We start from the raw sequence: 25,756 nt of genomic DNA, 5'->3' as shown, positions 1-25,756 counted from the left end.
AGCTATGATTGCAACACTACATTCTGTACTCTCTCATTTCCTTCTCTATGAACAGTATGCTTTGTCTGTATAGTGTGCAAGAAATATTACTTTTCACTGTATGTTATACACGTGACAATGATAAATCAAATCAAATTAAACCTGTCCCACAGCTAGAGACCCAAAGCAAGCTGGGAACCTCCAGGCCTTGGGCCTCCAGAGGATGTTCACCAAATTCATCTCAGACAACAGAGTGTAGCATTCAGCAGGCCACCTCCACCTTTGTTGTGAATGCTGGGAATGTACCAAGATAATAGGGTTTGGAAAATTAAGAAATACTGAGAGCAAAATGGTGTCTTGAATGTTCACTCACTGATTATACTTTGCACATCTGTAGATACATTTTGCTTATCTGGAAGATTCATCTCGTGAAAGGTGCTTCTATCTGATGCAATGTTTCAAGATCATACAAGTGTAACAAATGCTCTCCCTCTCCTCACTTACTTCCCATTGTGTCCCTCAAACCTATGGTGTTTTGCTCAATCTCAGTTCAGGAAGTTGCCTTTCTGTCCAGTGAAGTGACATGATGGTTAGGCAATTCATGTGTAAGACTTTTGTCAGAAGATCATATCATATGGGCTTCATGAGTACAAAGTTTGCAGTTTTGTGCCACTGCACTGAATTCTGTCCTCTGTGGATGTTACATGATTTAATGGTGACCCACATTGAAGTTCCTCCAATCTGGTGCATTTTCAGTGTAATGTCTATCAGATTTGGTTGTAGATTACAGTTTTAGTAACAGTCAGGGGCCTTAGCCATTCATGGTTCCCGCAGCATGATTGTGTTTGTATCTAAACATTACCCCTATAATAGTTCCAGCTCTCCACCTGCATGATGCACAACAATGGACTTAGCTGGCACTTGATGACTCCTGAAATGTCTGTTCGACAGCCACAACTATGCAATGTTTTAGATGTGTGTCCAGCCTCATGATGCCAGCCTATTACATGTAAAGATGCTGGTTTGCACCTAACGGTATGGCTAGCATGGCTTGACAGAATCGCTGAGCTCACTCTCAGAAGGGCAATCAACATGGTTACCTGATTGTGACAGTGCCATCAATTTCCTAGAATTCCTTAGGGATAGCTTAATCTGTTAGAATGAAAATGTGGAGACCTCTAATAATAAACATCTGCTATGTGCTCATTATCAATGAAATTACTAAGTAATGCTTAAATGCAGTGTCAAGATTGACTGGGCCACCTCATGCCCAGATGCCAAGGAAATGTTGGATGTGAAATTGCAAAGTTCCAGACAAAGGCTAAATCATGAGTGCTTGCCAATGATCAGACGATGGTGTTGCTGAAGCTTTCCCTATGTGCCACAGGCTCACATCCTTGACTAAGAGTGACAGATCATAGAATTCTAAAGAATAATCTCATGTCGGGGAATCAGTATGAGGATGACGCCAGATAATATTGTTGCATGAGAGATAGCCTTTGGAGAGACGCTGCTGTCTGGATTTAGATCAGACTTCAGAAGGTCAAGCAAAAACTAATGATTGATTATTGTCCTCCTTGAGGCAGATTACAATGTGCCAGGCATGCTGCCATAAGTTCACTGATCTTTGAAGTACTTTTCCTTCCTTGTGAAAGCTGCTAGAGTAGGCATAATGATTTAAAGGACTGCACCATGTTTATTTGCTTCACAGTGAGCAGAGGTGGAGTTCTTATCCCATTACAGAATGACCACATGCTCCATAGACTTCCTAGCCCTCCAAGAATGAGGCCATTGTCAGGTAAGATAGTGGCGACTCATTACGATATTGAGGAAAACAAGAAAGCTGTTAATATCTACCCTGCGTGGAGGGGACACATGAAATGGGTTTGAATGAGGTGGTTATCTTCAGCAATCTGAAAACTTGTGGTTATAAGGATCTCACAGCATGTCTTATGCATCTGGCTTCTACTATGGTCTCTTACTGTGGGATGTCAACATCTTTAACCTCTTCCTGCTATCTCTTTTGTCGTCCTCCTCATTGGAGGAGAAGCACAGCTCCTCTGTCCCTCCATCTGGCAACTCATCCCCACTTTGGATGATCAGGTATGTAGAACACAGCAAACCACAATAATTCAGGAGACCCTATGGGTTGGACACTAGATAGCACTGCCTGACCAGTCCAGGTATCTGAAATCAGATATCCTCAAGTTACCAATGCTCAATCAAGAATACCAGTTGTACAGGAGCCACTCTGTACCTCTCCTCTGAAGCACTGTGTCACTGCTGAATGGACTTCATTTGGGGGGTAGTTTTATCATGATGAACCAATTCTGAATGCACTAAAAGGCCTTCAAAGATCTGTGGCAGCTGCACGTGACTCAAGATATAAGAGTTGTGCGAACTCCCAGGCCCTTGCACAGAATTTTATAATCTACTTTTGGTGATCACAGGTCGGCTGCACATTGAGTGGAAGACTTTTCTATTGATGAATCATTGTGGCTGCTGCCAGGGAGCTTGTAATGCGTCCAGTCAATGGCACCCTGCACTTGTGACAAACCAGAGATTGCTGCTCTGACAGCCTGTCTGGCTTCTTTCAGGGAGAACTGGATGTAATTGTGTGCCTTACTGAATAGGATGTTGGTGAACTTTCACTTACATGTATGAGTACAGGATTGTGACATTCCACAGAAGTCCCTCCGAATGGACACTTGTAATGAGCCACTCGCAAAAAAGTAGTGATGGTTACTCTAAAAGCCACTGGCAACAGATTGCCTCACAGGCTGTATCACATCAGATCCTCTCAAAGAATGTTACACATAGGAGCCATCACATTCCTCGACAAGTGAAGGAGTCTTCGACTTCATTGTTCACTCATCGACAAGGACGTTGTCAATATACCTTGGGCCACACCATGAATTGATCTTCCATCCTCAGATTCTGGGTCTTCATGGGACTCCAGTGGTTCATGTTCCTGGGGGCAAAGCCCTTTCCTTACACCACCTCATGGTGATCATCCTTTTTCTCCTCATCAGTTACATGAAAGCCATGAAGAAGGCAATATTGTCTACTGCTTCCACTTAATATTTCTCCTGGTGTCTATGGAATAATAATTCAGAAGCATGATTGAACCTTAACATGTAATGCTCACCTTCCATTGCCAAGCTAGAGAATTACAATGAAGAACTTGGCCAACCTTTGCTCCAGACATTCCATCCCAAGTTCATCCCTTGCAGTTGTAACACAGCCTTAAGGATCACTTGGAAGTGGAGTTCCCTCCCTATGCCCCAGGCATGACAGCACATTCACAGAATGTGTTGGATCTGGATGAGCACAGCCAGGCACCATCAGCCACAGCCAGGGCACTGGCAGGCTGCCTCTTTTAGAGTAGAGCACAGTAATGTCATGACTGTTAATCTTTGAGCCATGTAAAGCCTAAACTTAGCTGCAATGTGTTGATGTGCTGCAGCATTTTGCATATGTACTTCATCTGTTTGCCCCTTCATAGTTGGATCCTCTGATCTTTGCACATTCATATGAGAGGGACAAATGATTATTCATACCCAATCTACATGTGGCCCCAAACCCTAACTGATTTTCGCAAGAATATGCATCATGAGTTAAGATGCTGAATCCTTCAATTGGCATTTGAGTCATCCTAATATGTCGCAGCTAAGTCTTGCTCTCCATGTCCTGGAGCAAAAAGTCTTAAGTTACCCTTTTAATTAGCTCAAAGCTACAGTGGTTGAATCCTCCCACAAGCCCTCAGACTGCTCCCATAGTTATTTGTTTCCTTGGTTATTTTTCAACTGTGTCATTCCATCACCTGTCAAAATGGTGCTGCTCCACTTCTACTATGAGACCATCTTCAAAACTACACCCTCATCACCATCCAAATCCCTCCTTTTGTCCTGGAAGAGCATCATGTGTAAGTCTCCCTCCCTCTGATCATTCACCTACTTCCCCCTTTAAATCCTGAAGCCCATCATTATACATTAGATGTGCTTTTCCATACACCTGAACTGTTTTCTGTGCATGTACCCATGCCCATTATCAACCTTATCCCTCTCATCTTGATGTACAGAAACTTTTAGACACACACCCCATGTGACCACCAAATGTCCCCCTCTTACTTATCTGTTCATTATTTAAGGCTGCAGATGCTTCTCCTAATGGTGACTATGCTATCTGCTTCCCAATATGAAGTCACCAACCCCCAGGACCTAAACGTACGAGTCACTGACTCTGCCTTTCACACCATGCTATGCATGATCAGCACTGCACAGACAGGCCCTCCACCTCCCTAGACTGGGATCAAAACAGGTGCCCCAAGCACTGCCTTGTAGCATGATGCACACAGCCCAAAACAGTTTCACTCTCTGGCCCCAACTATATGCCATATATTGCCTTAGACTGCCTATGTCTCAGTCGCCCACACCCCAGTCATCTGTGTGACTCCCCCCATCTTCGCTTCCTGTTGGTCTTGCCTGAGCAGCTTTGCACAGAGTCAGGGCAGCCGCAAAAGTAACGCAGTGAAAAGTAGGTGAACACTGCACGTAGAAACTGTGAGTTGCAGGTGAAGTCAGTTCGTCAGGTAGATGCCAGTTATATCTGGTTGTGAAGTAGACCAGTCTAATTATCTGTTGGTAGGGAAATTAGATTTGATGATGCAAATGGTGATTCAAGGGGCAGCACAGTGGCACAGTGGTTAGCACTGCTGCTTCACAGCTCCAAGGACCTGTGTTCAATTCCTGGCTTCTGACCACTGTCTGTATGGAGTTTGCACATTCTCCCCGTGTTTGCGTGGGTTTCCTCCGCGTGCTTTGGTTTCCTCCCACAGTCCAAAGATGTGCGGGTTAGGTTTATTGTCCATGTTAAACTGCCTACTAGTGTCCTGGAATGTGTAGGTTAGAGGGATTAGTGAGGTAAATGTGTGGTGTAGTGGGGGTAAGGCCTAGGTGGGATCATTGTCAGTGCAGACTCAATGGGCTGAATGGCCTCCATCTGCACTATAGGGTTTCTATAATTCCTGCAAGCTGGATTTTTAATGAACTTTCATGAAAGTTCATTAAAACCTGGTGTGGTGTAGGAGAAAACTCCTCCCATGACAAATGATAGGGAATGGGAACAGCTTGATCTTGGGTTTGAACATAGCTTGGCACAACATCGAGGGCCTAAGGGCTTGTACTGTACTGTACTGTTCTACGTTCTACAAATATCTGAAGGGGAAAATTACAACCTGTTTTCTCACTGCCACAATGTCCATCTCTTATTTCAAAGATATTTTATGATCCAATCAATGCTGCCTTTGTAACATTTTAGTACACTAACCCTACAAGTATTGGAAAGTAACAACAGACTAGCTAACAACATATGGTTATATTAGAAGTATCTCAATTACTCTGTCGTTGAAGAATAAGTAATTAATCAGAAAGTTCATAAGAGTTCGATTCCATTTATTTCTGTTCTCCTACTAACAATTACAATTAAAAAATGGATAGGAATGTCTTTTATTGTATTTTCTTTGGGGCTGTGAGTGTGTCTGTGGGAAGCAACTACATTATTTTGCCAAAGCCACCATCGAAACAAAATGCCCATTACTAGACTAATAAGTGCTCCTAACAAATAAGGAGTCTACACAAGATAAAGAATACAAGCTGAAATAATCCACTGTTTTATCTTTAAGGCAAAGTGTGCAAATTCAATGTAACTAACCATTACAACATTACTGACCAATTGGCCATTAACAATTTTTTTGAATCAAGGTGAAATGTGCTTTAAGGTGGTATGTTGCTGCATAAAGAAGTCTAGAGGTTTATATGGTTAAACAATACTGTTTATTAACAACATAATATATATGCATATATATTTTAGTCCTATGTGCTATCTTCATTCCAACCTCTAACATGCTACCACTGTACTTTCCTGTTCCCACATGATTCTGTACATCATAATTGAGGGTGCTACGGTTTCTCCAGGTCCATATAATCTTACAATCCTAAACACCCAATAACATGGAGGAGAGACTGAGTAGACTAGGCTAGATGTAATTCAGTTCCCCACTGAATTTCATATTGTTGTCTCCAATTTCAATCCAACCATGCACCATATAAAACAGGAAAGTATCTATTCAATAATCTGACCTGAATAAATAGGCCTTTTCAAGTCAAGAGAAAATTCACTGGGGTGATCTTATGAAAAAAATTCTAAGTCCAGAGCAAGCATGAAAACGGGAGAGTTTCAGAACCATTTTCTCGACACCATTTTTTCGATGAATCCAAATGTTGAATCTTATGTACTCAGTGCATGAAAGAATCCGGAAATCCATTTCTTGCCAGTAGGGGTAGGGGGCAGGGCTTAAATCACCAGAGTGCCAGCTGATAGTAGCAATTGCGCATGTGTAGGTCTCTGCTCTGCAAGCAGCAGAGATTTGTCACACATCCTCTGCTGGTACAGCTGGTCTCTATGGCCTAAACATGGCACCCACTCATCCTCCATACTACTGGCACATGGTGGCACAGTGGTTAGCACTGCTGCCTCAGCGCCAGGGTCCCGGGTTAGATTCCTGCTTGAGTCACTCTCTGTGTGGAATCTGCACGTTCGCTCCGCTTTTGTGTGGATTTCCTCCGGGTGCATTGGTTTCCTCCCACTGTCCAAAAGACGTGCAGCTTAGGTGTTAAATTCTCCCTCAGTGTACCTGAACAGGTGCCAAAGTGTGGCGATTAGGGGATTTTCATTGTAACTTCATTGCAGTGTTGATGTAAGCCTTCTTCTGACACTAATAAATAAACTTTAAACTTTACTGTGGGGCCCTGCAGCTGTTTGCAACCCCCCTCCCCTCTCTCTCCCCCCAAACAATCAATACGCAGGGCAGCAGTGTTCATTCTTCCCCACATCTCCCCTCACCATCAAGCGCTATGCAGAGTGGCAGCAGACTCACTCCCCCACCGACTGGCCCACCTCGATCTGGCCCACCTCAGGCTCCGCCCCTTCCACAGCCCAATGCTAGACTGGCAATCCTCCTTTCTCCTGATCTCCTGTGGCTTCTCAATGACCTCTGGTTCTAATGGTGTGGCCATCACATCTGGTCCCTGTTGATGGAGGAGCCATACATGATTTTTGCTGGAGAAAATCTTTCCCAGCAAGGCCATACAGGCAAGTGAGTCCAGATGATTCTGTCCTGGGCTAATTAATCATATTGAAATTAATGTTAAAATAAATTTAAATAATTTATTCAATCTTGTGCCAAAAATAGGCATGAGGCTGATCAAGCTGGATGTCCAGTACTGGTAAGACCGCCAGAGGTGAAAAATCAGGCGCGACCCTGATTTCTCAGCTCTCTTGCAATCTTACTGGTTTGCCCCACCCATCGGTCAGTGGGGCGCAATGGTAGTATCGCCCCTAATATTTTTTTGAAGCATCTATTTTAGCTACTGTTTAGATTAATTTACATTGCTAGAAGACTGAGGTTTTGCACTGGAAACTTTACACACAAACATATGAATTTGGTGCAGGAGTATGCCATTCAGCCCCACACGCCTGCTTCCCCAATTGTTAAGGTCATGGCTGATGATTATAGTTTTAGTCCTGTATTTTACTTGGAAGCTCAAGAACTAATAGTTCATGGGAGGCACAACCACCACAGTACATCAAACTTACCAGGCAAGCTCACTGCTGGATCCAATGTACAGAGCTACTGTCAACCCTGAGAACCATACTGATGCTGCAAATGCACACTTGTCCAGACTATTGATTAGTTTGGCTTCAGTTTTGCCTCAATTGCAAAACTGGAGCTTAATTTAGCACAGTCATTCAGAGAAGCTTAAAGGATGATTAATCTGGGAAATGGAAATGCACAAGAGATGCAATTTCATTTATTTAGACTATTTTAATACATCTCATTCTGAAAAGTAAACACACCACATTTTAAATGAATCTGCAATTGATTTCACTCTGCTAACCATAAATCTCACTAATAACATTTCTCTGAGAGTTCTGCATTGAACAACTAGCAAAAACCTGAATGTCTCAAGAAGTCCAATTGTATCATTTGTCATTTCACATGCTTACAGCACTTGCTGGTAGATAGGTGACTTTTTTCCCATTACTGATGTAACTCCAGATCTTCAGTTTCATTAATGTGTTTCTATTTATTTATTTTTTGTTTGATGTTTCTCTGCAATAAAGCAAAATGATTTCTTTAACAAAAATGCTGGAAACACGTGGCAGGTCAATCAGAATCTGAGAAGCAAACAGATAAGGTACTATTTAACCTGTGGACACCTGATTGATTAGTGCTTTGTTTTGGTCCCACGAAATGGACTTTAGAAGTATCATTCGGGTGGGGATATTCCACCCTCTTCAGCAAATATGCTACTGTTATTTTAGCCATTTTGTTTACAAAATATTTTTAGTGGTGACAACAAGGCTGGAGAAATTCAGCAACATCTTTCAAAGTATATTAAGAAACAAAACATGAGTTTTATGAATGATGTTGGATTTTATACTATATTGTTAAACACATGCACTTTTTTCAAAAAAAGATATTTTTAGCTATATAATTCAAAGAATGTGCCATTTTCTGATGAAGAAACATTAAGTGTCACGTGATAGTCAGAGCAGAAATGTCAGGATAGCTAAGATGAATACGTGGCTTGAAGGTTGGTGCAAGAGGGAGGGATTCAAATTCCTGGGACATTGGAACTGATTCTGGGGGAGATTGGGCCAGTAAAAATCAGACCGTCTGCACCTGGATGGGGCTGGAACCAATGTCCTAGGGAGACTGTTTGCTAGTGCTGTCGGGGATGGTTTAAACTAATATGACAGGGGGAGGGGAACTGATGCAGGAAGTCAGGGGGAAGTAAAGTGGGGACAGGAACAAAAGACAGTAGAGAAACCGAAGACAAAAATCAAAAAGGGCCACATGATTCTCAGAGGGCAATAAATGCCAAAAAAAACAAGCCTGACAGCTTTGGGTCTCAATACAAGGAGCATTTACAATAAGCTGGATGAATTAACTGTGCGGACACCCATTTATGGATCTGACGTAATTGGGATCATGGAGACCTGGCTCCTGGGTGACCAAGGATGGCAACTCAACATCCGAGATATTCAATATATAGGAAAAATATACAGAAAGGAAAAGGGGTGAGGTAGCGTTGCTGGTTAAAGAGGAGATTAACGCATTAGTAAGGAAGGACATTAGCCTGGACAACATGTGGAATCTGTATGGGTGGTGCTGCAGAACACCAAAGGACAAAAAACGTTAGTAGGAGTTCTGTATAGACTACCAAACAGTAGTACTAAGGTTGGGGTGACATCAGGCAGGAAATTAGAGATGCATGCAATAAGAGTACAACAGTTATTATGGGTGACTTCAATCTGCATATTGAATGGGCTCACCAAACTAATAACAATGTGATGGAGGAGGATTTCCTAGAACGTATAAGGAATGATTTTCTCAACCAATATGTCGAAGGACCGACTAAAGAGCAGGCCATCCTATACTGGATATTGTGTAATGAGAGGACAATAATTAGCAACCTTGTGATGCAAGATCCTTTGGTGCAAGAGCGGCCACAACATGGTAAAATTCTTCAAAAAGATGGAGAGTAACACAGTTAAGCCTGAGACTAGGGTTCTGAACTTAGGAAAGCAAACTTTGATGATACGAAATGTACATTGGCTAGGATAAGCTGGTGAACGATACTTAAGGGGTTGACATTTAAAGAACTGATAGATGAACTTCAACAACTACACATTCCTGTTTGGCATAAAAGGAGGAATGTGGTGCAATCATGGTTAACAAGGGAAATCAGGGCGAGTGTTAGAGCCAAAGAGGAGGCATATAAATTGGCCAGTAAAAGCAGCAAACCTGGGGACTGGGAGAAATTTAAAATTCAGCACAGGAGGACAAAGGGTTTAATTTGGAAGGGGAAAATAGAATTGGAGAGTAAGCTTGAAGAAAACATAAAAGTTGACTGCAGAGCTTCTATAGATATGTGAAGAGAAAAAGACTGGTGAAGATAAATGTAGGTCCCTCACAGTTAGAGTCAGGTGTATTCACAATGGGCAACAAAGAGATGACAGACCAGCGTAACAAATACTTTGAATCTGTTTTCACTAAGGAGGACACAAATAACCTTCCAGAAATACTATGGGAGAGAGGTCTAGAATAAAGGAGGGACTGAAGGAAATGCTTATTAGTCAGAAAATTGTACTGGGGAAATTGCTGGAATTAAAACCCGATAAGTCCCCAGGGCCTGATGCTCTGCATCCCAGAGTACTTAAGGAAGTGGCCCTAGAAATATGGACACATTGGTTGTCATTTTCCAGCATTCTATAGACTCTGGAAGAGTTCTAAAGGATTGGAGGGTAGCTAATGTAATCCACTTTCTAAAAAAGGAGTGAGAGAGAAAATAGGGAATTGTAGACCAGTTAGTCTGACATCTGTGATGGGGAAAACACTGGAGACAATCATTAAGGACGTAATAACTGAGCATTTAGAAGGCAGTGACAGGATCAGTCCAAGTCAGCACTAAAGGGAAATCATGCTCGACAAATCTTTCGGATTTTTTTAAGGATGTGACCAGTAGCAGGGACAAGTGGATGTTGTGTTTCTGGACTTTCAAAAGGTTTTTAACAAGGTCCCACACAAGAGATTAGTGAGCAAAATTAAAGCTCATAGTATTGGGGGTAATATATTGATGTGGATAGAGAACTGGTTGGCAGACAGAAAGCAGAGAGTGGGAATAAACGGATCCTTTAAGTTTAAATTTAATATTTACATCTTATAAAATTACACAGCACATCAGATGTACAAGTTTCAAATATCATTTCAAACATTATACAAGTTCAAAGGTACCTCAATGCAGTCTACTTTTTTTGTACAGTGTAATTACAAGCACTCACCTCAGTGGATGACTTAATCCACTGTTTCCGTTTACTACTTAGACACAAATGTTCATCAAATGCTTATTTTCAGGTTTCCATTTTTAGAGAAACAGATATGTGATAAATATTGATAATGGAGTATAGACTACATTTAGTGACTACCAGAGTTCAGTGCTGGGACCCTGGCTGTTCACACATGTTAATAATTTGAATGAATGAATTGAATGCAAGATCTCCAAATTTGCAGATGACACTAATCTGGGTGGCAGTGTGTGCTGTGAGGAGCATGCCAAGAGGTTGCAAGCTGATTTGGACGGGCTGACTGAGTGGGCAAATATTTGGCAAATGCAATACAATGTGGATACATAAGAGGTTATCCATTTTGTTGGCAAAAAACATGAAGGAAGATTATTATTTTGTTAGGAAAAGAGGAAGTGCAATGTGACCTGGGTGTCATGGTGGCACAGTTGCTGAAGGTTGGCATGTAGGTATAGCAAGTGGTGAGAAAACCTAATAGCATTCTGGCCTTCATAGCAAGAGGATTTGAGTATAGGATTGGAATGTCTTGCTGCAGTTATACAGGGCCTTGGTGAGGTCACATCTTCAGTATTATATGCAGTTTAGGTCTTCTACTTTAAGGAAAGACATTCTTGTTGAGCGAGTCTAGCGAAAGTGACCTAACTGATTCTCGGAATGGCAGGACTGACATATGAAGAAAGACTGGATCGAATGGGCTTATACTCACTGGAATTTACAAGAATGAGAGGGGACCTCATAGAAACATAAAATCCTGGTGGGACTGGACAGGCTACATGTGGGAAGAATGTTCCTGACGTTGGGGAAATTCAGAACTCGGGGTCACAGTCTAAGAGTAAGGGTTAAGTCATCCAGGACTGGGATGAGGAAGAACTTCTTCACTCAGAGAATTGTGAATCTGTGGAGCCAGTTTGTTAGATATGTTCAAGCGGGAGCTGGACGTGGCTCCTGCGACTAAAAGGATCAAGTGTTATGGAAAGTGGGATACTGAAAGTGCATGATCAGCCATGATCACATTGAATGGTGGTGCAGGTGCAAAAGACCTATTCCTGCACCTATTTTCTATGTTTTTAAATTTCTAAGTGAATTGATAAACCTGGAATTTTAATCACTTCTATTATGAAGTTTACATTATTTCTTTGACAGCCCACTCTTCTAAATACTCTTAATTGGTGTACAAACTTGTGTTTCAGTGACTTTGGGGAATGGGGAAACTGTAGCACCTAACTTTTGAATGGCTGATTAACATCCATACATTGGCGAATTATGTTAATTCTGGTGGGATATTAAAATATTCCAAATTTCATATTGGTTTAAAAACAAACCTTTTCTTAATAGTGCCAATATTTTCAAAGTCTCCCTTTTGAGACAGTATGAATCATTTCTTTAGCACAACAGTACCCCAGCTATGTGAAGTAAGATCAGTCATGTTGATAGTTTTATTTTACTTGCGAAGGTATGCAGTTTGCAGTTCAGAGCTGTGTCACAAGTCATTTCTTTTCCAGTGTAATTTCAGAACTTTATTGTGATTATCTCTAGGTTTAAAATATGTGTTTTTTGTAAACTACTGGTCTTCCCCAGTGTCTTCCTTTAATAAAGAGCAAATTGATTTATTTTATCTGCTAACAAGTTGCCAACCCACTCAGCACAGTGGTTGCCTAGGATTTTAAAACTGAGGGGGAGTATTTTCTGACTCCTGACTATTTATTTTGCCTTTCAGTAGGTTTGTCAAAAACTTTAATACATTGTATACACTACATGATGGATCATGCTTGATTGAAAGTGGTAATGCATAGTTCAAAAAGTTTGGCTTTGAAGTAAATACCAGAATTAATAGTCACTGATATTATTCAATCTCCGATCTCTGCCAGTGGGCCATGAGGAGAAACATTTTGGTGCAGACGTGGTAGGTCGAATAGTCCATTTCAGTGCTATAACACTCAAAACCTATATTTCTCCTAAGCTAAAACTTATCACATCAGAAATAAGAATTCAACAACTATGGGGAATGCAATCACAAAACCAAAACTTATCAACTAACTTTCCATTTCTCTAAAAGGAATTTCCACACAGATGTCCCCTCTCTCATGAACCTCAATTTTACTTAATACTCTATAGTGGAGCCTGGATTATTTAGCTGGACCTTGACTCACCTACATCAGCTTAGACCTCAATCTCCTGCTCTCTACTGCACATGAGCACACTATGAATCTTCTGAATACACTATTTATCTCTGCACTCACTATTTGTCTCTGCATCTTGGTGAACATTCCATCCTCAGCTCAGTCCACGGCCTGAATTTTCAGAATGGCAAGTGATTCCCTACTGACCACTACGTGCCTAGTGCAGATTTTAAGCTCAATTGGATGTTGTTTGGCAGCAAGCTGGACTTCCCTCTGCCTCTGGAGTGAAGTCCTTCTTTAGAGAGCTGTCAGCTATCCAAATGGCCAATAGCTCTCCAGTCCCTTTAGGGAAAACACTGCAGTGGCCAGAAGAGGTCTGGCAGTGCCGTGTCTGAGCTGAGTTCCCAGTACCACACTTCAAGAAAATACTTGGGGCTTGAAGGGTAAGGGATACCTTAAGGGTCACTAGGGCGTGATTTCAGTCTCAAGGGTAGGCCAGAGAGAGAATTGGGTGCTGGAGCTCCCAAGTCGCTCAAGGGAGGTTGCCTCAAATCTGAAGGAGCCTTCAGATTGAGAGACCCTCCACCCGGCCCCCACTTCCCACCGAGGAGCGAGGGTGAAGACCTTTTCTGTTTGGCCCCTGATCCAATGGTGCCTGCCAGCATTGATTGGGGCATGGGCAGGCTTCTTCTCCAAGGCTCTATCCACCCACCATAAAACTGTTTCTGGATCTGGGTGGGCAGAATCCTGGAAGGAATCCCATCCATGCAATCTCACACATCTCTCTCCTCAGAACCTGTCGGGGAGAGTGCAAAATTCCGGTCCATGTATTTAAAGCTACAACTTTATAGTGCCCAGAAGGTACAATAAGCGCCTAGTGGCCATGATTTCGCTCAAGGCCCTAGATTTCTGTATTGCCCCTAGCTCCAGCCTGCTTCATGTTGCCAGAGCCTACCTGAAGTACTCCCAACCATTTCTGGGTTCTCCCAGGTACCCTACAAAAAAAACCTCAAATACAAGACTACTAGAATGTACCCAGATGTTTCAAATGTCCCCAAGCAGCTGGACCACCTCCCTGTGACAGATCACAGTACTAAGATGGAATCCAGGGGGTGGAATCTTCCATTCCCACCATCAGAGAGAATCGTGGCAGGTAGGAGCACTTAAGAAGGCAAAAAAATCTGTTTACTGATGGTGGGATAAACTGCCTGAATTTTATTCCCATGATTTTCAAGGTGGGTTGAACTTCCTGACAAACAATGTTGGGAACTGAATTTGCATGTATTAGTATGTCATGTGTAGTGATTAAATGGTCGAAACAGCAGAATTAAATTCATTCTCCAAATTAAGATTCCCACCTCCACCAGTGAGGATTTAGAATGTTCAGTTTGACAGCTGTGCAGAAGTGGCATGCACCAAGCTTCATGTCTTCCATGACATGAAAGTCACGAGATGCTGCTTCCTGGGGACCTCACATATCTTCACTCATGTTAAGTGCGGTTGCAAACGCTGCACCTAAGCTGGACATGAGAGGCAGGCTACATGGAAAATGTAGGAGGAGACTGCATATGAAAGCTGGGAGTGAATAAGTGTCCTAGAGAATAGGGTTGGTGGTGTCGGCAATGGGGTCCTGAGGGGTGAACTCAGGGAACTGATGATAGAAGAGAACATTCACAGTCAGAAAGAGAAGTGGGATGCAGCATGGTGGCAGGTCTAGTGTGAGAGTTTATTAGGTGAAAGTCTCGAGGGGTCACATAGGGGGAAATAAACAGGTGGCTTAGATAATGGGAGGGAGAGATAATGGTAGGCATAAGATGGTAATGGGTGTCAGTTCTGAGGGAAGGGATGTATGTGAAAGTGAATCATAATAGAGTCAGGGTAATGGGGAGAGGTTCAAGGGTGAAGAGAGAAGAGGAATGGTGATATTTGGGAAGTTGGTAGGTGACAGGGTGAAAGTAGAAGGTAGTGGTGGCAGAGATGAAGGGAGGTGGATGCCCCCAAGCAGAACTACTGATTGAAGGCAACAAATTTGTAACTCTAAACCTTCATCCTCCTGGGTGATTGGTCATGGCTGACAAGGGATTATGTTCTTACGCTTTCTATGGTCTCTCAAGAATCTCTAGGAGGCAAGCGGAATGGTGTCAGAGGGAGGCTTCTCGCTCATGGCTCTCATCGCCCTGGTCAAAGAGCAATGTCTCCATGTGCAATCATGTATGAACAGAATGAGCACCCATTTCTGTTTCCCCAGGACGTCCTTCATCCAGAAGAGTTGGGGATGCCATGTCTAGGCAGAGGCCAGAAGGGCTCAGCACAGGCCTGTTGGTTTTGATATGAAGGGAAACTTGTGAAGGACATGCACACTAAATTTATCACTTCAATTTGTTTACAGATCCATAGAGGCATTGATGATGCAGGCTGCAGATAACTCTACTTAGGTAATGGTTCTCATTTAGATAAGGATTAGGAGAGGCTACCAGAGGTTGGTGCAAGGCCAGAAGAAGCAAGGGCCTGATCAGAAAGAAGCAGTGGGGCTTGAAAAAGGTCAAGATACTGGTGAGTAGGGTCCACTTCAACAATGAGCATTGATCTGATTATGAGTGTACCACATGTGGTATTGTTATCTAGAAATGAGTGAATGAAAATGCTGGATGCACATTCAGATGTCCTGAACGTGGTTGCTCATAACTGCCAGCTTCTCTAGTATGGGCTGCAGGCACAAGGACACTGGAGAAGGAATGTGTCAGTTAAAATATGGCACCAGAACCTTCAACCCCATGAGGTAATAGTGTGGCAGGCAACTTCTTGCTTGCTCCACCAAGAGATTGGTTGAGCTCTTTGGACATGCTTAATTAATCAGCTGAACAGTGGAAGATTGTACTTGTGGGAATCACATCAACATTTAAATCCCCCACTGGACTTAAACTCCGGAATGGAAGATTGCACATATTGGGAGGGGGGATTCTCCCAAAAGTGCTGAATTGGTGGGAAAATTGGTTTAGATAGAACATAGAAAAACTACAGCACAAACAGGCCCTTCAGCCCACAAGTTGAGCCAAACATATCTCTACGCACTAGGCTTACCTATAACCTTCAATCCTACGAAGTCCCATGTACTCATCCAGAAATCTCTTAAACAGCCCTATTGAATCTGCCTCCACCACCACCACCGGCAGCCAATTCCACACACCCACCATCCTCTGAGTGAAAATCTTACCCCTGACATCTCCTCTGTACCTACTCCCCAGCACCCTAAACCTGTGTTCTCTTCAGGCAGCCATTTCAGCCCTGGGAAAAAGCCTCTGAGAATCTACCCGAACAATACCTCTCAACATTTTATACACCTCTATCAGGTACCTCTCATTCTTCGTCTCGTCAAGGAGAAAAGACCGAGTTCTCTCAACCTATCCTCATAAGGCATGCCACCCAATCCAGGCAACATCCTTGTAAATCTCCTCTGCACCCTTTCTATAGCTTCCACATCCTTCCTGTAATGAGACGACCAGAACTGAGCACTGTACTCCAAGTGGGGTCTGACCAGGGTCTTATACAGCTGCAGCATTATCTCCCAACTCCTAAACTCAATTCCTCGATTGATGAAGGCCGGTACACCATACGCCTCCTTAACCACGTCCTCTACCTGTAAAGCCGATTTAAGAGTCCTATGAACCTGGACCCCAAGATCCTTCTGATCTTCCACACTGCTAAGAGTCTTACCCTCAATATTATATTCCTTTATCCCATTGGACCTGCCAAAATGAACCATCACACACTTATCCGGGTTGAAGTCCATTTGCCACTTCTCTGCCCAGTCTTGCATCCTATCTATGTCATGCTGCAACTTCTGACATCCCTCCAAACTATCCACAACACCTCCAACCTTCGTGTCATTGGCAAACTTACCAACCCATCCCTCCGCTTCCTCATCCAGGTCATTTATAAAAATCACAAAGAGCAAGGATCCCAGAACAGATCCCTGGGACACTCCACTGGTGACCGACCTCCATGCAGAAAAAGATCCATCTACAACTACTTTCTGCCTTCTGTGGGCAAGCCAGTTCTGGATCCACAAAGCTACGTCCCCTTGGGTCCCATGTGCCCTCACTTTCTCAATAAGCCTTGCATGGGGGACCTTATCGAATGCCTTGCTGAAGTCCATATAAACCACATCTACCGCTCTTCCTTCATCAACGTGTTTAGTCACATCTTCAAAAAACTCAACCAGGCTCGTAAGGCATGATCTGTGTTTGACAAAGCCGTGCTGACAACTTTTGATCATACTATACTTCTCTAAATGTTCATAAATCCTATCTCTCAGGAACTTCTCCATCAACCCATCAACCACTGAAGTTAGAGTCACCAGTCGATAATTTCTTGAGCTATCTCTGTTCCCTTTCTTGAATACAGGAACCAAATCCGCAATCCTCCAATCCTTCAGAACCTCTCCCGTCTCCATCAACAATGCAAAGATCATCGCCAGAGGCTCTGCAATCTCTTCCCTCGCCTCCCACAGTAACCTGGGGTACATCCCATTTGGTCCCAGTGACTTATCTGTCTTGATGCTATTCAAAAGCTCCAACACATCCTCTTTCTTAATGTCCACATACTCAAGCTTTTCAGTCTGCTGCAAGTCTGCACTACAACCACCAAGATCCTTATCCACCGTGAATATCGGTATGAAAGTATTCATTGAGCACCTCTGCTATTTCTACTGGTTCTATACAAACTTCCCCACTGTCACATTTTATAGATTCTATACCTTCACATCTCATTCTTTTGCTCTTCACATACTTGTAGAATGCCTTAGGGTTTTCCTTAATCTTACCTGCCAAGGCCTTCTCATGATCCCTTCTGGCTCTCCTAATTTCCTTCTTAAGTTCCTTCCTCCAAGTCATATACTCTTCTAGATCCCTAACATTACCTAGCTCCCTGAAGCTTTTGTACGCTTTTCTTTTCTTTTTGACTAGATTTATTACAACTTTTGAGCACTACAGTTCCTGTAACCTACCAAAACTTCCCTGTCTCGTTGGAATGATGTCGTGCAGAACTCCAGACAAACATTCCTTGAAAATCTGCCACATTACTTCGGTACATTTCCTTGAGAAAACCTCCTTCCAATTTATGCCTCTAATTTCCTGCCTGTTGGCTTCATAATTCCTCTTACTCCAGATAAACACTTTCCTAGCTTGCCTGATCCTATCACTCTCCAATGCTAGTGTAAAGAAGATAGAGTTATGATCACTATCCCCAAAATGCTCTCCCACTGACAGATCTGACATCTGTCCAGGTTCATTACCCAATACCAAATCAAGTACAGCCTCTCCTCTTGTAGGCTTATCCACATACTGTGTCAGGAAACACTCCTGGACGCACCTAACAAACTCCTCCCCATCCAAACCCCTTACCCTAGGGATATTCCAATCGATATTTGGGAAATTAAAGTCTCCCATCACGACAACTCTGTTATTATTACATCTCTCCAGGATCTGTTTCCCTATCTACTCCTCAACATCCCTGTTACTATCGGGCAACCTATAGAAAACACCCAGTAAAGTTATTGACCCCTTCCTGTTCCGAACTTCCGCCTACAGAGGCTCGGTAGATAATCCGTCCACGGTGTCCATCTTCTCTACAGCCATGACACTATCCCTGATCAACAGTGCCACCCCCCCACCTCTTTTGCCACCCTCCCTGTCCCTCCTGAAACATCTGAAACCCGGCACTTGAAGTATCCAGTCCTGTCCCTGAGTCATCCAAGTCTCTGTAATGGACACCACATCACATTTCCAAGCAGTGACCCACGCTGTAACTCATCCACTTTGTTCACAACACTCCTAGCGTTAAAATAGACACATCTCAAACCTTCGGTCTGAGCGCTCCTCTTCTCCGTCACATGTCTATCCTCCCTCTTACACTGTCGACAATCCCTCTCTAATTGCGAACTAACCTCCTCGCTCTGTCACTTCATTTCAATTCCCTCCCCCCAACCATTCTAGTTTAAAGTCTCCCCAGTAGCCTTAGCAAACTTTCCCACTAGGATACTGGTCCCCCTGGCATTCAAGTGCCACTTGTCCTTTTTGTACAGGTTACACCTGCCCCTAAAGAGGCCCCAATGATCCAGGAACATGAATCCCTGTCTCCTGCTCCAATCCCTCAGCCATGCATTTATCTTCCACCTCATTCCATTCCTGCTCTCACTTTCTCATGGCACAAGCAGCAATCCTGAGATTACTACCTTTGTGTTCCTCCTTCTCAACTGTCTACCTAACTCCCTACATTCTCTTTTCATGACCCCTTCCCTTTTACTGTCTATGTCAGCGGTACCAATACGTACCACGACTTCTGGCTCCTCTCCCTCCCACTTCAGGATTTCTGGGATGCGACCAGAAACATCCCGGATCCCGGCACCAGGGAGGCAAACTACCATCGGAGTTTCTGGTCTGCCTCCACAAAATCGCCTGTCTGACCCCCTCACCGTAGAGTCCCTGATTAATACTGCCTTCCTTCTCCTTTCCTTACTCTTCTGAGCTACAGGGCCTGACCCTGCGCCAAAGACATGGCCACTGCTGCTTCCACCAGGTGGGCTGTCCCCCCCAACAGTACTCAAACAGATCATGACTGTTTTTTCAGTGCAGCTTCAGACCCAAATCTCCCTACTCTGCAATGCAGAGGTCACAGTTGTGAATCTCATTAAAAAACCAGGGGGCAAGGTCTATTTACGCCAGAGTCTGGCAGCTCCAGAAATCTGTGCGTGCGCAGTGGTCCCGATCTGTCAGTCTCTCTGTTTCCTGGCCAGCTTGATTATTGGCCAGCCTGGGACCATCTCAGTGCTGTAACCCTCTCCCACGACCCCCACAACAATTCCCAGGCCAGCCCTGACACCAACTGCCCCAATGTCCAGCCCACCTCCCCCCACCACTCCCCACCCCCAGCAATGGCGATCCACCCACCACCCTTATCCCAGCAGACCTCGACCCGTTCTCTCAGGGTCAGACCTACCCCAGGAGGCAAACACCCCTCCCCCCACCAGACTACTACCCCTCACTCCCAGCCTGCCCCAGCCCAGACTGATCACCATGCAGAGTGGCAGCAGGACTCCCCTACCCCCAGCAATTGTCTCAGGTCCTGCCCCCAACAGGCCCTGCCCCTTTGGCACTGCCCAGTGGGCCGTGCCAAGGTGCCCTCTGGGCATGGGCACTTTGCCCCTTGGACAATGCCAGGGGCACACACTGGCACTGCCAGGGTGCCTAAGCACAGGAGGCACCCACTACCACCCAAACCCCTGGGGGGCCCTGATTGCCCCCCCCCCCACTTCATGCTAGCGGAGTCTCCCATGAGTTCCCCGAATATGGGGAGTTACTCTAAACCTGCCGGAACGAAGTACTCTTGGCAGGTGGGAGATGCTATTGAGCACGGCAAGTTCCATGCTGGCCCTGATAATCACGTGCAAAATGTATTTAAAATACATTTTAAAAAAATTAAATGACTTACCTCTCTTGTCGGTTTCCAGTGTGGTTCCAACTGCGACTGTTCTCTGCCATGGGAGACGCGCATGCGTTCCTGACACATGCACAAACCCCTCAAAATGGCTGACACGCGATTCTCCTGACTGGACCAGCCAGAAAATTTGCAGGTTGCAATGGGAGAATCGCCCCCATGGTTTCAAAACCTGTAGTTTTTGAGACAGACTCTAATTGAAAAGGGACCCTTGATAAGGAAACCAGAACTTATGGTAGAAACCTACCTGAAGATAACATTTGAGGATTTACACCATCTAGATGAGCATAAGCAGAGTTGAGGATGTTCTACAGAGGTGCACCATTTTTGGTGAAGAGCATGCCCATGGAACTCAGGTTGGCTGTGCATTGCTGTTCGCTGATGATTGAGTTAAATAATGAAGAAGAGAAGCTGAAATTCTTCCTAAGAAAGATGAAGTTTTGCAGGATTTTTTGATTAATTTTGTTGATCAATATGATTGCTGAAACAATTCACAATATCTGTCTTAGTTGTGAACATACGGTTTTGGAGCAGGAGTGGATCACTTGGCCCTTCAAACCTGCTCTGCCATTCAATTAAATAATCTGATTTGATTATAACCTCAAACTTGCATTCCTGCCTACACCCAGTAGCCTTTCACCCTTTTGCTTATCAAAAACCTATCTACCTCTGTCTTAAAAATATTCGAAGATTCTGATTGCATGGCCTTTTGAGGAACAGAGTTCCAAAGACTTATAACCCTCTGAGAGAAAAAATTCTCATCTCTACGTAAGTGGGTGACTTTTTATTCTTGAACAGTGGTCTCTGGCACTAAATTCTCCCACAAGAGGAAACATCTTCTGCATAGTGACTCCGTCAATACCCCTCAGGATCTTATATGTTTCAATCTTACTCCAGCAGATACAAGCCTAACTTGTCCAATTTTTCCTTAGAATGTGACTCGCCTGATCCAGGATCCTGACCAATCTAATAAACCTTCTCTGAATAGCTTCCAACACGTGTACTTTTTTAAATAAGACTAATACTGTACATGGTACTCCAACGCTCTATCAAACAGTAGCATAACCTCCCTATTTCGTATTTAATCCCCCTTGCAATAAATTATAACATTCTTTATCTTTCCTAATTACTTGCTTTTGCAATTCAAGCACTAGGACACCTCAATCCCTTCACATTACAGAGCTCTGCAATCTTTCACCATTTAGATAATATGCTTTTTTACTTGCTGCCAAAATTGACAATTTTCCACTTTTCCACTTTATCTGTTAGGTCCTTGTGTCCTCTTCGCATTTTCATCCTACCTATATTCCTGTCATCAGCAAATTTAGCAATTATACCTTTGATTCCTTTATCCAGGTCACTGGTATAATTGTAAAATAATTGAAGACACAGCCCAGATCCCTGTGACACACCACTCAATACATCTTATCAACCAGAAAGACACATTTATGCATTGTCTCTGTTTTCTGTTAACTAGCCCATCTTGTATCCATGCCAATATCTTACCCCCTACCTCATTTTTTCTTTAACCCTTGCAGTAAAATTCTTTTGTTTTAAACTGTGGAATCTTGTGGCTTCATTATTTTAGTAAAGAATTAGGATTTTAGATTTATTTTAGTTTTAAAGTTACTGTCTCAACCAAGATCATAGCAGTATCTTTGAACTGTTGAACATATTGACTGTCTTCAGTGCATTCAGAAAAATTGAGACAGAGACAGGAATAAATTACTTCCACAAAAGAAGTAGAACCAAGTAAAGAGTTGGAGACAAATGGGAAGAAACAGACCAAATTAAAAATATCTCAGAGCAAGAGAAATAGAAAACAAAGTCAGGTGCAAAAAATAATGAGAGAGTAAAAAAGAACAAGTTAATTAGGCATAGTCAGCATGGTTTTATCAGAGGGAGGGCATGTCTAACAAATTTTATGTAACTTTTCAAAAATGTGATCGAGTGTGTTGGTGAGGGGAGTGCAGTTGATGTAATTTATATGGATTTTAGCAAAATCTTTGACAAGGTCTCACAAGGGAGACTGATTGAGAAGGTTAAAACACACAGAACTCAGAAACTTGGTGAGATGGATCCAAAAATGGCTTAGTAATAAGATACAAAGAATGGTGGGGGAAGGCACTGCTGCCTCACAGTGCTAGAAACCCAAGTACAATTCCAGCTGGACTGTTTGAGTGGTGTTTGCACATTGCCTGCTTGGGTTTTCTTCGGATGCTCTGGTTTCCTCCCAAACTCCAAAGATGTGCAGATTAGTTTGACTGGCCATGCTAAATTGCCCCTTAGTGTCAGAGGGATTAGCAGGGTAAATATGTGGGGTTACGGGGTTAGGACCTGTGTGGGATTATTGTCGGTGCAGGTTTGATGGGCCAAACAGTCGCCTTCTGTGCTATAAGGATTCTATGATTCTACTGGCCACCTCACTATAGGAAGAGTGTAATTGCATTGGAGTGGATACAGAGGTGATTCACCAGGATGTCGCCTGGGATGAAGCATTTGAGCAACAGGAGAGAAAGGATAGGCTTGGGTTGTTTTCTGTAGCGTAGAGAGATCAAGGGGGAATATGATTTGAGGTATATAACATCATGAGGGGTATGGACAGGGCAAAAAAGATGCAGCTGCTCCCCTTGGTTGAGGGGTCAATCACGAGGGGGCATTGTTTTAGCATAACAGACAGGAGTTTAAGAGAGGATTTGAGAAAACATTTTCACTCAGAAGGTGGTAGGAGTCTGAACTGCATTACCTCAATAGACAGTGGAGTCTGAAATCTTACAACCTTTAAGTATTTGGAAAAGCACTTGAAACAGCATAACTGTCAAGGATATGGGATTAGTGCAACTTTACTGGTAGTTATTATCAGTGCAGACTCAATGGGCCAAAGAACTTTTTCTGTGCTATATGACTCTATGACTAAGTGAAGCAACTGCAATTTTTTCTGCAAACAAAATTATGGAAGATTAATTATTAGTTAATAAGCATACTGATGGGGAAGGCTTGATGGGTGAATTGTCTGTTCCCACTAATCAATTTTACCATTTAAATTTTAAAAGATATCTTCTATAGCAAGACTACTTTCTTTAGTTTATTGGCAGACAAGGTAGCAACTCTTATTTTAGTTCTAGAACTTTGACATATATGGTTGTGGGCTCCAAATCAATTTCTATGTTGCAAGTATGACAGGAAAGTCAGCAGCACAATTTCTGTTATCCAGCACTCTGCCAACAGGAATACTCTACTGACCGGAATTCTGATGTCAGGTCTGTCAGGTCCCTTTTTTTCAATTGGAGATGTCAAGTTCACCAGTATTAGTTGTTGGCAGCCTATCCTTTCTCTGGTCTCAGCCTCCCACTACTGCGCACAACTGTCTCCCTCAGTGCCTCTCATTTGATTAACATTCTTCCACACTTTTCATGGGACCTAAATAGCTGCGTAATTATCTTGGAGATTTGTCATGGAGTGAAAACGCAGATCTCACCTTAACATCTTGGTTAACTGCCATATTTGATTACCCAGCAGTTCCAATTCCTGGAGCATGGCGGATAACGAAGATTTTCCTGTAAAATCAACCATCATAGACTGAGGTGAATTCACAAATAACTGGTCCAGCTACTGAGAGAGTTATTGTTTTTTTTAATGCATTAGTGAATTATATTGATAATAACAAAGGTACAAAGCTTTCTACATTGCATCAGTTTTATAACTGTCGATGTGCAATCCAGATATTACATTGAGTTCCCAAATTGAACCACAATTTTATCAAAGGAGTATGAAATAATTCCTCAGAGGCTGGCGTCCCTTCACCAGATTCTCTTTATTTAGAAACACACTCCTAAGGTACAAAGTCAGAGTCTGCAGCGCCATTAGACCTGACACTCTTCATTATATGGATATGCCGGCGTTGGACTGGGGTAAACACAGTAAAAAGTCTGACAACACCAGGTTTAAGTCCAACCGATTTATTTGATAGTAAACTCACAAGCTTTCGAGGTTAAGCTCTTCTTCACCTGAAGAAGAGCTGTACCATTCTTCACCTGAAGAAGAGCTTAACCTTAAAAGCTTGAGTTTACTATCAAATAAATCGGTTGGACTTAAACCTGGTGTTGTCAGACTTTTTACTCTTCATTATATACACAGGTGAGACTCCCTAATTGGGCAGGCAACCTATACCTCAACAGGGAAGCTCAGACACCAAGAGGCCCACTTCATGGGCCTCATTCAGATCATTACAGAGTGCAATGTACAGAGAGGATGGCACATTGATTAGCACTGTTTCCTCACAGTGCCAGGGACACATGCTCAAATCCAGCCTTGGGTCACCGTCTGTGTGGAATTTGCATGTTCTCCGCATGTCTGCCTGGATTTCCTCCAAGTGCTCCAGTTTCCTCCCACAGTTCAAAGACGTGCAGGATAGGTTTGTCAGGGGGACTGGCAGCTTAGAATGATGGGGTTACGGGGATAGGGCCTGCATGGGACTGTTGTTGGTACAGGCTTGATGGGCTGCATGGCCCCCTTCTCCACTATAGGGATTCTGTGAATGTAAAAAAAACATTTAATTCAAATTGGATTTGCTTGTGTAGAATATCTGAGATAAACGAGAAAGCAATGCCATTATTTTGTCCTGGAACTTTCTTTCTAACAGCATTGTGGGTGTACCTACACCATACAGACTACAACAGTTCAAAAAGATGGCACACGATCACTCTCTCAAAGATATATCTGATGATTAATTCAGAAAGCAGTGTGATATCTCAGAATTGATAGGAAAAGATTTCCTTTGTGAGCCATGCACATTTCCTCCATCTGATATTCTTTCAGAAGTGTTGATTATGAGCCAAAACAGTTTGTCCAAATGCCCATCTCTGCAATAGGACAGAAATGATGTGGGCTGTGTAACACCAATTTAAGCAGATGGTCAGTTCTACTCCCTTTGTGGATTGACCATTAAATCTGTCCACTAAAGGTTTGTGTTATGACAATGATTCAACACTGTGAGTCCCTAGCCCGCACCCCCCTCCATAAAAAAAAGTCTCCTTTGATAACAGAACCTGATCCCCAAAGTGTAGGTTCTAGCATTTGTTTAGCTTTGCAAACAACCTCAACATGCCATCATATTCCCTTTAAAGTATTATATTTTGTTACATGAAGTGTGTACTGATGTTTGTAAGACTACGCTAGTGTTGTTGCTTCGAATAAATTTGAGTGGGAAATGTTCATCCTGGAGTTCAGTTTCT

At 43.1% G+C, this 25,756-nt stretch overlaps 1 long non-coding RNA gene across 1 annotated transcript; it reads right to left on the bottom strand.

Moving 5' to 3' along the window:
• Nucleotides 1-7,928: 7,928 nt before the first annotated feature.
• On the bottom strand, nucleotides 7,929-24,079 carry LOC145354202 (uncharacterized). Its single transcript, XR_013888825.1, has 3 exons — nucleotides 24,001-24,079; nucleotides 20,770-20,945; nucleotides 7,929-8,152 (listed from the first exon to the last, which is right to left on the bottom strand). It is a non-coding gene; the product is annotated as an uncharacterized LOC145354202 (long non-coding RNA).
• Nucleotides 24,080-25,756: the final 1,677 nt, after the last annotated feature.

The sequence above is a fragment of the Carcharhinus amblyrhynchos genome, chromosome 17 (genome assembly GCF_965287045.1).
Source record: "Carcharhinus amblyrhynchos chromosome 17, sCarAmb.v2.hapA, whole genome shotgun sequence".
NCBI classification, from domain to species: Eukaryota; Metazoa; Chordata; class Chondrichthyes; order Carcharhiniformes; family Carcharhinidae; genus Carcharhinus; species Carcharhinus amblyrhynchos.
The sequence above is the reverse complement of the archived record's forward strand: the minus strand, read 5'-3'. Positions and strand labels throughout refer to the sequence as shown.